This window comes from Eubalaena glacialis, chromosome 9 (genome assembly GCF_028564815.1).
Source record: "Eubalaena glacialis isolate mEubGla1 chromosome 9, mEubGla1.1.hap2.+ XY, whole genome shotgun sequence".
NCBI classification, from domain to species: Eukaryota; Metazoa; Chordata; class Mammalia; order Artiodactyla; family Balaenidae; genus Eubalaena; species Eubalaena glacialis.
The window spans coordinates 64,743,387-64,757,548 of NC_083724.1; positions in this window are offsets into that span (position 1 = coordinate 64,743,387).

Genomic DNA, 14,162 nt, shown 5'->3' on the forward strand with positions numbered 1-14,162 from the left:
TCCAACCACAGTTTCATCTTCCTGCTGGGTGGCCTTGCATGGCACAAAGCAACCCTGAGGATGACAAAGTTGCTGTTAGCATAGGTCCCAGAATACGAGCCCAACAAGGAGGGCTGCTGCTGAACTGTAACATTTTCCAAGGACAGTTTTGAGCAACAACAACAAAATGAAGAGGTTATATTCCTTAACATATTAAATTATAACTGAGTCTGTTTTTACAGTAGCTAATCCTAACTAATATACTACAGGTTGTAGTATATAAAGCCTAATTCCCGTCTTGAGGACCTTGCAGTCTAGTTGAGCATTTAAGATGGACCCCAAAACAGTATATGGACAAGGGTAAGCTAGTGGTATGGAAAAGACAATGCTGTTTGTTAAACACATGATTCCATTTTTCCTTTGGCCACCAAGCATTTCTATATTTCCTAGCTCTCTTTATACTTCCATGGGACAATGTGACTAGTTATGGGCAAGAGAATGTGAGATCAAGTCATGTATGCCAGTTCCAAGCCTGACTCCTCAAATGCCCAATGAAATCCTTGCACTGACACTTCTTGATCTACTAACTGGAGAAAGTCCATCAGAGGCCTCTGAGGTGACCTAGAGGATGTGGTAGTGGAAGGATCCTACGTCCTCATGGAGGGATGCAACCCAACAGAGCCAGGAAAGTCGGTGCTGGACCTCACCTCAAGAAGAAATAATCTTTCCAACATGATAAGCCAGGGAGATGTGTTTGTTACAGCCATCAGCCTATCCTGACCAATACAATGACATAAATAAGTGATGAGAAAAAGAAAATCCATTGGGTTTAGGAATGATCAGAGAAAGTTTCTTTAGGAGTTAGTAGTGGAGCTCATGTAGTTAAACAGAAATGAGGGAGGAGGATAGATGGTGAGTACAGTTACTGGGTTCAGATTTTATTGTGGTAATTGTCCTGGCTTCTCCAGGCCAAAAGCTTGCTGGGTAAAGCATTTTCCATTTAACTTCTCAGAAGTTTTTAAGGCAAGAAACCCTTCTTTTCTAATGAAGTCTCATATAAGATCTTAATATTTCAACAGATACTGGTGGCGTCACTAGTACTGAAGTGAGGACAGGACTCTCTCTGTTAGTTCTGCCTTCTGTGGACACTTTCTTGGATACTTTCTTGGAATCTTTCAACTAACCACGTGCCCCTGAATCATTCCTGTGGAACCCTCAAATGCTGAGGAAGAGAGCTTGCCCACCACTGTATCAGACCACATTCAGATGTGATCTAATAGTCTTCCTCTAACTGTTCATGGGGAATTACAGCGTGAAGTGGATCATAAAGAGCACAGTGGCAAACTCTGGGGTTGACCAGGAGGCCAATCCAATTACCCAGAGGAGACCAGCCTAAGACAATCTCATCAACAGAAGTTAATCTATTTGAATTACCCAATCTTTTTATTTCTGTACTATGTGCTTTTGCTTTTTAGAGTTAAATTCTGCAAGGTTTTTCTATGAGAATAATCATTTCAAAACCAAGTTGAAGTCCTCTCAAAAACAGCTGTTTTTAACAGGTCTGTTATAAAATAACCAAGTCCTGGGGGTGTAAGGTACAGCATGGAAACTGTAACTGATCAACTGTATTACATACCTGAATGTTGCTAAGAGGACAGATATTAAAAGTTTTTACTACAAGGGAAAAAATTCTATAACCACGTGTGGTGAAGGATGTTAAATAGACTTATCATGCTGGTTATTTCACAATATATACAAATATCAAATCATTACGTTGTACAACTGATACGATGTTATATGTCAATTATACCACAAGTTTTTAAAAGCCAGTCTAGAAATGGAATATATGAACACAGTAGGGAGAGGAATTATTTGATTTATGTTTGCTTCTTACTCTTTATTCTGAATTTTCTGAAAATGTGATTACTACAATCCCCTGTGTTTGCATAGACCATTCCAGTTAACCAGGTGGATTTTCATTTACTGGTTAAACTGATTTCATGAGGTACGTAAAACAGAGGAGGAAACCAAGGTGAAGTCAGTAAATGCTGCAGGTAGAACAGGAACCTAGAGCTCTCTGTGTTTATTCAACTCAGTGGTTCTGCTTCCACAAGAAAGGATGGGTACTTTCCCATCTCCACAATGATGGGTTTTTTTCGTTTTTGCTTTTGCTTTTCCTCATCTCTCTTTTCCGTGATTTGAACAATCTAGAAGCAAATATTCCTATTACGGCAGAATACAATAATACATCATTGATGGTCTCAGAAATGACACCATTATGAGAAAAGATAAAATGTGTCATTCCTGTATTCCCAAGGAAGGGAAAGTTACATGATAAATATTTTGGCAAGTAGCAAAAAATTTAGCATTTCAAAAGCAAAGCTTCTGTTCCCTAAAATTCACTTATATGGACCTCTTTATTGCCTATGGCATGGAAATGAATTATATCCTTTTTCATATTAACGATAATAATAGTTGCTGTCTATTAGTTGCCTACTATTCGTGAAGCTAGACATTAACTACCAAGCCTTACAACAGCTCCAGAATTAAGTATTAACATCCTTGATTTACAGGTGGAGCAATTGAGGTTTGGCGAGAATCTCTCTTTTCCAGCTCCACCCAGCCGCTAAGCAGTGAAGTTGGTATTCAAACCTATCTCTTTTTTATTCCAAGAATTATACACCTTCCACTGAACCACAGTTGCCACATTTTTTTCCACTCAGGGAGAAATAGGTTTTACAGGTGCTCACCCAGCTCATTTGCAAAACACATAGTAATATTTTCTGTAAAACAAGCAGAACGTAGACCTGTGCTGTATCTGTGAAAATTGAGTGAAATACAGGCTCTCTCATCTGTCAATGTCAGAGTGATGACCAGAGGCCCAAATGTGAATGCTGAGAAACGAAACAGTTATTCCTAGCATCCTTTGCTGATATGCTCTTGCTGTAAGTCCTCCCACTCTGCCTCTAGTAGTTTTTAATATCCTGAAGTTTCTTAAGAGTGAATCACATTTTTAGAGTGTAGAGTTCTTGGCTATACCTCCAGGAGGGACTTCACTGGGTGAATGACCCACAAATGTCCTCAAGTTGAGACCGGCTCTTCGCCTCATCAATCCATGACACATTTGATTTGTTCTGGTTTCAACTTTTCCATTTCACCAAAATTTGGTTCCTCTCTCCTAGAGACCTTCATCATAGCCCCACCTAATCTAACTCACACCAAACCCTCCCACTGGGTTCGAGGATTTAATATTTACCTACGGGCCATATTTCAAAAACTATGTATGTTGATAGAAAAATTCAGTAGCTTCTCACACCTGGAATTTAAGCGTGAACGGTTGAGGGTAGACTCTCATGGATGGGGTTCTTTGGATGGCACTGGAATTAGGGGCTTTTATTTGTACCTGCCTTCAATGGATGGTTTGTAAATTTCAAAGGTAATGTTTTGTAGGTAGTTAGGCCCCCTGAGACTCTGATAGAAACCAATTCCTTTCCCCAGAAAAATGCACACACACCCAAATTTTTGGCAATACTTTCAGGGGACTCACAGAACTACTGAAGTTTCGAATCCTAGGTTAAGATTACTTGCTTTTAAAGGGAAGAGAAGACAAAACAACTCCCATTCCCCTTCTTACGTTGACGTGAAGCCAACGAGTTGGAATTTTTTTAAACGAGTGACCTACAAATGCGCAGTTTATATGATGTGATGCTACAGAGCAGAGAGAAATGAGAACAACCCTACTTTCAGCTACTCCAAACAGCCACATTGAGGACCTGGGCGTATATCCTTCTATGCTGGAAGCCTTACAAACCAATTCAGAGGGCAATGGTCTGGCACGTTTAGAGAACTATTCATTCATTCATTCATTCGTTCGTTCCACAGATCAAGTAATGTTTATTAAGTGCCCATGCACCAGGCTAAGGCAATACACTGAGGATTAAAAGATGAGAAAGCCCCTGATAAACTCTCTTGTCAACCCCTTTCCTCCTCCACTTTGTGCCCAGCCTTACTTTCCCCTCTTAGAACTTTCAGAGCCAAATATTTGTCAAATGAAACAAGGACAATCTTGAAGCCTGAAGATTTTTCACATACGGATAAGATAAAAAAAATTGTCAGGGGTGCTATTCCTTACCCTATAACCCACTGCATCTAGCAAGGTGCCATGGAGAGAGCTAAAAAAACGGAGTTGAACCTATGAAGTTAGAGGTGGGTGTGACTCTCGGAGGACAGTAGCTCCTACAAGCCTCGATGCCTTGATGAGAAAGAGGAAGCTGACCTAGCTTATCACACGTAGATACAGATCTGATGATAGTCGGTGATTATTTCAAGTAGCTTATTCTTCAATAACAGCAGCACCAACTGTTCTACAATTTATGGGACACTTACTATATGGATGGCACTGTGCTAAGTAAGTGCTTTACATAAATCATCTAATGTACTGTCTATAACAATCATGAGTAATAGACAAGGATTCTCTGTGTCTTAGAGCATTTAAACAGGTTTGCCAAGACAGTAAAGATACAAGATTTAGAATAGAAACCCAAACTCAGTGCTGTTGGACCCAAAGTCAATGCTCTCAACCATTGCAGTATTTTTCTGCTCTCAGCAGAGCCCAGGAGGAATACTACATCAAACAGATACATTTTTTAAAATTATGAATAGAGTATGGAAGAAGATAGACACAATTATGAGTTACCTCTTCAGTGTATGAATCCATGCATGTGTGTAAGCAAGAGGGAGTAAGGGAATGATTTTGGTGATCTGAACCAAATACCACAAAAGCTGTTAACATCTATAGGTGAGGAGAGACAGAGAAGAAGTGACACAAAGGAGCACAGAGATTGCTACACACACACACACACACATCACTTTATCAGTCTCACAACTGTGCTGAATAACACCCCCTTCAAAGGATAAAAGTTGTGGGTATCCTAATAGCCATGAAAAAGGCCATTTTGAGACTCCTCTGAAGTATTTGGTCAACTCTAAGGTTAAGGACACTCCATCCATGTTGTCAAGCTATAGCAGACATAGAGTGACTATCTTCATCTTAAGGACAAAACTTCTAGATGAAAGCACTTTTCAAATGTCCTCTAGTAACACAAATACACACATAATCACACGTACAGTTTCCCCTCACAGTTGGATAAAAGCCAATCTCTCCTGTATATTCTTTAGAAAAAAATCGGTACGTAATATTTAGAACTGGTAAGAGTCCTCTGTCAAGAAATGTTCCAGAAATCCTGGAATGTTGGAGAACAGCGTTCACAACTAGATCTGAGACAAAGGAAACATTTTGCTTAAGGAAAGCAAAGTGTTGTATGTCTTGAAATATACTTGTTGATAATGGGTTCTGATGCACCAAATAGAAAAGAAAATTGTCTTCAGCAGATTTTGCCCTTTCTCACTCCAACTCCCATCACTGGGCCCCTGCAAACCCTTGAGAAAGGCTTAATTCCATACACACTCTTTTAACTTCATAACATATTTCTTATTTCCTTAGCCTAAAACTGAGGTCATAAATTACTGATTGTGCCTCTTTAAGTCTCACCCCCTTCTCATTACCACTGTGCATATCACATTACTGTGGAAACTAAGGAACTAGAGAGAAGTTGGGGGAAAATATTCAGCTTATGCCAGAGTTAAAACAAAGCTACTAATCATTGGTAAACCCCTTCAGGAGTGACAATGGTAATGAAATGATTTCTTAGGGAATTCCTTAGGAAAGAGCAAGTCACAAAAAAGAAAAGAAAAAGAAAAAATCAAATGGCAGTCTTAGATCCTCCCTGTGCAAACCAAGGGGCCCCTGCCATGTGCGGGACTCCTCATTTGTCAGACAGTTGGCAAAAGGTTCCAATCAAAGGCCTCGGTTTTTTCTTTCCATTTCCTAAAATAAAATATAATCAGTAACACTTAATTAACATTCTTTGTCAATGTCTTTCCTCAATCCTAAGGGTAAAGTTTCTCAACTCCCCTAAGCACTGTTAATGTCACGTGTACCAAGTTGGAAAGCAGTAACTCTGTTTGGATGTAATAAGTGAGTTATTGCACATTAAATAATGTGCTTATTAAATAATAAGCATCAAAATGCTTATTAAAGCCTTAATAAGCATTTAAATGCTTAATGCTTATAAAGCCTACTTAAGGAATAACAAGTCATATCAATTGCATCGCATTTAACCCTCAGTAATTATGTCATTTGTAATCAATTGCCTTTTTCATCAGTCATATTAATATATTCTGTAGCTGGTTTCTATTACATAAATATTTGTCCTCAATAAATATGTTTTAATATGCAGTTGTATTTATACTCCATGAAATAACAGTCAATTAATCTAAGTTGAATACTCATTTGGGAACTTAAACTCGAAGTCCTGCCAAACATTCTGTAAGCATGATTCATGTCAAGTTGAATAACAAAAGGTGTACAATGTGCTAAAAAGTACGTATTACAGTAACTCCATTTCACAGGAAGGTTGTGGAGTAAGTTTTCTTATTTTTAAACCTGGTGACATTTCAGAGAAGGAAAATACATTTCTTAAGACTTCAAGAGGATATCCCTGTAGGTTCCCTATATGCTACTTGGCAGGAATGCATCACTAAAACAAGAATGCTTTGGCTTATTATTTTTGGTTCTTCTACAACCAAACTAGACAAAGCTACTTTATAATAGCCCAAAAAGAGAATGGCTTTTTTTTTTGGTAGTTTTGACAAATGATATTTTTGGACAGCATCGTTTTAAATAGAGTTAGAGGTAAAATATCAAATTTCATTTAACAAAAAATGTTAACCAAAGGTAAAAGTATATGGTTCATTTTTCATTTTTCAAAACTGTTAGACCAAATTGACTGGCAAAACAGATTCATCAGAAAGCAGTTTTTCTGGTAACTAGTCTGACTTTTCTCAGGCTGTCCTGGGAAATTAAAAACTAAAAGGAGCAGAAGACATTAAAAGAAAGAAAAAGAAAAGAAACAAAGAAGAGTATCTAATTTTTATTTTTCATCAGATAATCAAAGCCCCCTTTGTGCTGCACTCTGAAGAAGTTCAGGACATTACGAGATGAGGAATGTTCTAGAATTACTGAACCAAAAAAAAAAAAGTGAGAGGTATTCCTGTGGGGAACATACTTTAAGTTCATTTGATATGTATCATACATACATCGACTTAAACCAATTACATGCAACTGATGGCAAAACTGACCTGTGGGGGACTTTGAAAGAGGGGACCATGTGACCAGGGAACATGACCTGACCACAGAAAGGTTTGCCCAGGTGGGAAAACACACGAGGACACTAAGATCTGGGAGGAGCAGAGGTTCTGGGGCAGATCATTTTACTCTTGGAAGCCCGTTTTTAATATTTGATGGCATTTCTGAAATCCCTCAGTGCATGTTACTATTGCTTTTCAACACATATTTTTTAAATCTCTAGAACCATCAAATAACGTTCAGTGATTTTTGTGAGGTCATGTTAAGGTTAGCATAGAAAGAGGACCACCCACATAGCCAAACTGGCATGTCTCTCTTCAATTTTCATTGTCAAAAGGACAAAGGAACTGTTTTAATGAAGTGTTTCTCAGTTGTCTTTTGTTTCATATCTTACACAGGAAAAAGGAAAGTGTTTCCTTAGTTCAGGTCATCTGAATCATATTTCCAAGGGGACAGGCATTTTCAGGACAGTAAGTATTAAATTATTAATAACTTTCAATAAATTAAACTGTAGTCGAGATTTTATTTTTCTTCCTTGGAAACATTTAGCCTTCAGAGGGCTTAATTGTTCTTCAAGATAAAACGACAGTTGCTTCTCAACTATATAAGGCAATTGGGCATATGTCAGTTACAAAATAGTGACAAGATAATATGGTACAACATACTTCAGCAAGAAACTCCATTGAACCAATGAATGCAAATGTATTCTAACTTTCTGCCTCGTGTCAACTAATCCAACTTGCAAAACTGGACGAGCTCTCTATTAGTGGTTTGAAGACCATAACAATCCTTGTTATAATCCAATGCCATCTTCCCGCATATAAAGTGAAGGAGACAAATGAGGCAGTTATCCTGATAATCAGAGGCCAAAAAAATGCACTGGTACCACAATTGTCTACATGTTTTACGTGAACATGTTTAGGCTCTAGTATTCTTCAGTTAAGTGTTCCTGTTCCTATTTACTTTTCATCAGAGACATGACCCAGAGTCATATCTGTGCAAAATGAATCCAACAGTCTGTACTATCCAAGTTACACGTAGTCAAATGGATGGAATTAGATCATATGTACAAAGAACACAACTCCGATTTGCCCATCTTTCTCAATTCTGTAGAGAGGCAATTTTAAGAGTTTTCTCAAGAGCTGGGGATTTCTCTTAAATCCTGCCTAGAGGAGTATCATTTAAAAAAAAAAAAAAAAAAAAAAAAAAAAAAAAAAAAAAGACCAAACAGGGGCAGTAATGAAGACAGAGAACTGCTAATTTTTGAGGTTTCGGGAATCAAAGGAAGAAACAGTTTTGGACTGGGGTCTTTTTCTTACTCTCCAAATTCTCTCAAAACATACTATGTCAGTAGTGGTCCACCTATAAAATCAGTCATGATTAGAAGCCTCTAGGAGTAGAGAACGAAGGGAAAACTGCATTTATTCTTCCCTTCTATAACTCAACCAAATTTTATTTCTGTGCTCTTGTTTCAGAATACGCTTGCAACCAGTTTTTCCCAACTGCCCCCTCATTTCCCTTTCATGCCTATAACTCAACACCATCAGAAAGTATCCCTTTCGGTACTGAAATTTTGAAACGCTTTCAGCTATAAGCAAAGCTGCGTACTTAGAACGAAGAGCTACAAGTATGAAGCAGCAGCATATAAAATCGTAGGGGTGGGTGTGTAGAAATAGGATAGAGGAAAGGTCAGCCTTTTCAGGCATTTCACATAGGGACTCCATTCCCTAGATCCTGTGTGAAAGCTATTCCTGGCCTTTCTCACTAGGATGATTAGAACAAGGAATCTTGCTTTATTTGTCTTACCTCCAGCACCACCTTAGTTCTAGGACTAGAAGCTTAGTGTTTGATGAATGAATGAACAAAAGAATGAATAGAATATGGCAAATAACAAGAAAAAAGACGAAGACACAAGTAGAACAAGAGGAGAAGGAGCAAGACAATAGACCTCATTGTTCCTACAAGATCAGGACCACACTCCCTGAGAACATGAGCCAATTTTCTTGACAACTGGGCCATAATGCAGAGTTTCTATAGACAAAAGATAAGCACTGTTTCCCTCTTGCTTCTTCTCCTACTTCCCTTCCCTTCTTTCCTAACTAGGGAAGTTTGTAAAAATATGTTACTGCACAGACCACTGGACAAAAGGCCAACTGTCCTCTGGGGAAAGCCAAACTTGATTCTTCTTTTAAATGGATACTGATTTTATGGCCCTAGGTGACAGTAATCAGAGAATACACGTTGAACTTGAACACTCTCCAAAGACATGTCCAAAATTTTTGCACTGTATCATGTGGATCTTTTCGACCTGAAATTTTCAAGTCAATATAATTATATGAGTCCTAGTGTCAAAATATTAAGATTATAGAGACATGTACCACAGGGCCCATATCTGCAAAGTCTTCTCTGACTTCCTTCAGCTCTGTTATAATCCTCCCCTCCTCTGAATTCCAGAAGCACTTAATCCATATTCTCTGATAGCCTTACCACTTTCTGCTTGGTATTATTGTTATTTAGGAGCAAGTCTCATCTCCTCAACTAGAGCCAAGCTAATTGAGGGCAATATCGCCCACAAATGCTTCTTAGTGCCTTATTCCCTTGCTCTTTGCCATTAGAAGGCCCTCACATTTTTTTGTTTGTTTATACACAAATGAGGAAATCTCTACTAATTGTAGTTCAGTTCAACCGTTGGTCAAAGAGCTTCACGAATACTTCACAGTCCGAGATGTATTAGAATTAACCCTAACAGTTAGCTTTCCTTGAGTGCTCATTTTGCACTCCACGATATGCTACGCACTTTGTTTGCATTTCCCCATTTTACCCGCCACTGGAACCCTATCGGGTAATGCAATCCTCTTTACAATTGAGGATGCTCAGTCTTAAAGAATGAAGTAATTTTCGCAAGTTCACCTTGCTAGGGAATTAGCAAAACTGGGTTTGAACCCAGACCACGTGGTTCTAAATTCCATGCTCACAGTCATTGCGGAACCCTACCTCCTCCTCGGTAGAGTAAGGCCTTCCAGGCCCTTATTCCAAGAGTCCTTTCTTAGAAAGAACCTGGGCATAGCTTACACACAAACTAGCCAGCTGCTATGATCTGAAAAAGCAGCAAACTTGTTCCTCCCCCAAAGCAACAAGTTCTTTAAAGCCTCTGAAAGCTCCTCCTCTGCAGCAGAAGTGCCAGGACTTTTGAAGGGAGAGTGACAGTAAGTCAGGTTTAAACCCAGGGTGACCTGGAAGCCCAGATTGACTGCAGGCTCCTGTGATACCCAAAAGCCTATTGTGCTGTAAAGTTATCGTCTGGGAAGTTGAGTTTTTGTATTTGTACAGGAAAAGGACTTCAAAGCCTCTGTTCCTACTGGAATAGATCTTTCATAACTCAATTTACCCAGATTTATTTTTCATGAGGTATGAACTTTTTCTTCCAGGGAGATTATTTTTCACCATTTCCTTGTAAGTAATTTTCTTGAAGAAAAAATGCAATTAAACATTCAAGGCCTTGAGCTATTATGTAAAAAGAATTCATGCTTAAGTGAGGGTGATCTGCATTTAGGATCAGGGTTACTATTGAAGCACAACAGGTATGAATTATTACCCAATCTTTCATGCTCTAACATGTCTTTCTGCTTAATTGGAGCAGTAAGTCCTAGGATTCACTGGGGTTTTTTCCTGACTGATGTCACCCTTCATTCTTGAAGCAAGATACTTACAAAGAAATCCTCAAAACAACAATGGAATATTCATTCATGTGTACCAACTTATCTCCAGGTGTTACTTAGGAAATTTGCAGCCCTGGGAATCTTCTTTGTCCTGAAAATGCCCTGTGAGCTGCCATTACTTTTTCCTTCTGGCACTTTCTTGTGCTTCATGTGAATGAAATACCTGAGGTACAGGGATTTGGTGAAATTTTGAGGTTCAGATTTGCTTTGGTACCATGGGATGTGGTCCTTTTTGCATTCTCCCTCTTGCCTGCTGACTTTACTCTCACTCCCAGGAAACACCTAGACCCTCTGGCTTTTGGATCACAATTGTTCATTTTTTTAAAGTTCTATCTGTACTCAGACCAGAGTCTGAAGTGTTCTCTCTTTAGGCATTTGAGGAGTAAGAGGTTTTGTTCCCTGCTAAAGGTCTTTGGGATACTGGTGAGCACATGGGGTAAGCATTTGGGGTCTGGGGTTCCTTGGCACAAGGTCTACAAGAACATTATCCAAAGCAGCAACACAATCTGCCTGGATATAAGACATGAGTCTCAGGAACTGCGTGAACACCGAAGGAAAGACGATCTCCTCATAAAATGAATGATGTCATAATTTTTTTAATGTTTACTATGTGCCAGTCACTATCCCAGGGGCCTTATTTGTGTCACTTCATTTAATCCCTGGAAGAATACCTTGAGAAGAAGACTCTTGTTGTTCTCATTTCATAGATGGCTTAAGTCATCTGCCAAGGTTACACAAGTAGGAAGTGTGGAGCAAGAATTCAAAAACCCAAGGACAGTTGATGTTGTGTTAGAAGTATTACCTCTCTGATCCCTTCCATTCATGGTTTGGTCGGCTCGCTGAAGAAGGAAGGAAACAGATGAAGTGGAATATGCAGCTTCCTCGTTACTTACTTCCCATTTTTCCTTCTCTCTTTTTTAAGTTTAGAAGTAGTCTCCTCCCTTCTCCCTGCCCCCCGATGGCCTAGAATCCCTTCTATTGAAAGGATGTACATTTTGTTTTTATGAGGACTAGAAATTGTCTGATAGCCAAGAAATAATAGGAGGTCATCTGTGCCTCGGATCTCCCTTGATGAGGTACCAAGTGATTGTCAGACAAGACTCAATGGCTCCTCATGACATCAGTGAGAGACCAGAAGTGCTGAACAGTGCTGTGCTGCCAGTCTTGCTGGGAAGGATGATCCGCGTTTGAGGGCCAGAAGGGCGCTTTTCGAAAGGTTAACCAACCAGTCAGCCACTTTTTTAAAAAAACAACTCAGGAATAAATCAACTCGCAAGTATTATCAGAATCCTAGTAACTATCAAGTACAGTTTTAGTCTTTAGGAGATAAGAAGGGAACATATCAAGGAAGGAAGCAGAAAGGGGAGGAGAGGAAGGCAAGAAGGAAGCAAGGAATGGGAGACAGAAGGGAGGAAAAGAGGGAGGGGACCCCCAGCAGCATCCATAGGCAACTGAAATCTCTTTTCCGCTCATGACTCTTTGAGAAGAGTTCTTAAGAAATCCTTCATTATCCTTAAATATTCTGTCTTGATATTATAGATTTCCATATTTCTTTGGCTTATTACTAATGAAGAGGAGTAGAAAACAGATACAGTTAGCCTTTAATCTTTAAAGATCACCGTAGTTAGGTTCCCTGGACCCTTGTGTACTGGCTAAATGACCCCAGGCTGCTTCGAAAACCCTGTTTACTAAAGTTTTATAAAGTCTTTCTATGTTTTTTCAGTGATCTCCTTAACATATAGTGTGATTCTTTCCTTCTGTGGGTATTTTCACTATTGACCCAGATTATATCCCAGGGAATCTGACTTAGGAGGCGTAAATGAAAAAACATCTCTCCTATACAAGGACATGGAATGCACTTTGAAATTTGACGATTATTTTGTGCTCTCTTGTCCTATGACAAAAAAGTCAACATTCTTCTTTTTACTTTCCTTTCGCAGAAACTTTTTCTCTAAGGTTCAGTTTAAAAATACTAATCTGCTGACAGTAATCTAAAAATGAGACTGATTGGAAAGCCATACAGTCTCATGAAACTTGGATTTCACCAAGGAGGATCCATGTTCCTGTTTGCTTAAGACGATCCCAGTTTACCTCTGTGGTCCTGGTGTACTTATTAATGGCACCTCCTCTCATTCCCAAACATGTCCCAATTTGGATGACAAATTTCACAGCCACCTAGAACTTAAATCTGAACATATGCATAGGAGAAACACATTTCATATTGCAGTAGAAAATATGAGTGCCTTGGACTCAGTACTTCTTGTACGATCTTACACAAGTTATTACCGCTCTGAGCCTTGGTGTCAGTGTTATAAACTGGGAGATAAAAGTATCCCTTTAAAATACTATGTGAAGATCCAAAAAGACAAGGTCTATGAAAGTGCTTTATAGATTGTAAAGCTCTCACAATTGTTGGCAATCGTTATTGTTCTAACTTAGTTTTCCATAAATTATATGGAAGAAAGAACCAAGAAACAACAAAACCTGCAGATCTGGGGAAATATGACTTCATAAGAATAGGTGAATCAGTCTTTAGACAGGAACAAGAGAAAACACTTCTAGGTCACCCATCTTGGCACTCAGAAACTAACATTAATAAACACATACAAATTTGTTGAATGTTGTACAGGCTATGTATTTTGTCTTTTATAATTGATAACATCTTTATTCTTAAGAGAGTGCTTTAATTCCGTTTCACAGATTAGGGAACTAAGGCTAAATCAAGAGCTTTTATCAAGATCACATTTCTAAGAAGAAGCAGAGTTGTATCCTGATCCCCTTCATAATGCATATCTGGAGGGAGCTTATCTGACTAAACCCTGTCTCTGTGATGTGGTAATATTTGATTTCTTGATTGCTCTTGTATTCAGAGACCTAAGGTATTGGTAAATTTAAATTAATCTGAAAGAATCAAGTCAAGGTGATCCCATTACTACCTTCTAGGTATTTGCACTAGGTCATATTTTGATAATAAATGTAATCAACGGTGCTGTTTAGGGTACTTGGTAGAACAGATTTTTATTTCTTCTCATATGCCATGAAGATTTTAATGATATGGGATGTTTTGGCCACAGGAGTCGATTTCACTAATGCCAAAGAAATAAGCCCATCTACTTAATTTTGCATTAGGAAAGCTCAATGTGTTTTGTGTTTCTTCTCCTGTTCAAACAAGTTAGCAGATAGGTGCCTTATTGGTTTTCTGAAGGGGTCACTTCTTTGTCACAATCCAACAGTGCAAGTCATTGTGATCCTCTTTT